Genomic DNA, 591 nt, shown 5'->3' on the forward strand with positions numbered 1-591 from the left:
ATGGCCAATTTTTGGTGCCCTTCTCGCTCAATATTTGGAAAGAGGCCCAGGGCCTCCGCCTATAAATCTGACTAGCCACCCCCAGGGTAGGAGAGAGGCTAACTGATCAGGAGATCGACCAGAGAGTAGAACCTTAGCCAACACCACTATAAGAGCTCCTCCCCTCGCGAGGCAGTTCTTCCTTGTATTGTTCATCATCGGCCCCAGAGGCAATCCACCACACCACACACTGGAGTAAGGTATTACACCACAATGGTGGCCTGAACCAGTATAAATCTCGTGTCCCTTGTGTTGTTCTTTGGGTAGTTTAGATCTTGCGAGGCGACGAGACATGGGTAGGCAGGGAGCGTGATCTTCGCGTGCACCCCAGAGTTCGAACCTTGAGGGTCTGCCGGAACCCGAAATCCGACAAAGACCCTACGTTCCAGCTGCCTAAGCGGATCGTCCTAGGCTCGGCTAGCTTCCTTACCCTTCGCACTCGTTGAGTCGAATGCGAAGACCCTTGCTCATTTTCCACTACACTCGGGCGCCGATGTAACACGCCACTAAGGATGTGACGACTCGATCCTCGCCCACTTGCCACGGTATCCA

Source organism: Triticum dicoccoides, chromosome 6B (assembly GCF_002162155.2).
Source record: "Triticum dicoccoides isolate Atlit2015 ecotype Zavitan chromosome 6B, WEW_v2.0, whole genome shotgun sequence".
Lineage (NCBI taxonomy): Eukaryota > Viridiplantae > Streptophyta > Magnoliopsida > Poales > Poaceae > Triticum > Triticum dicoccoides.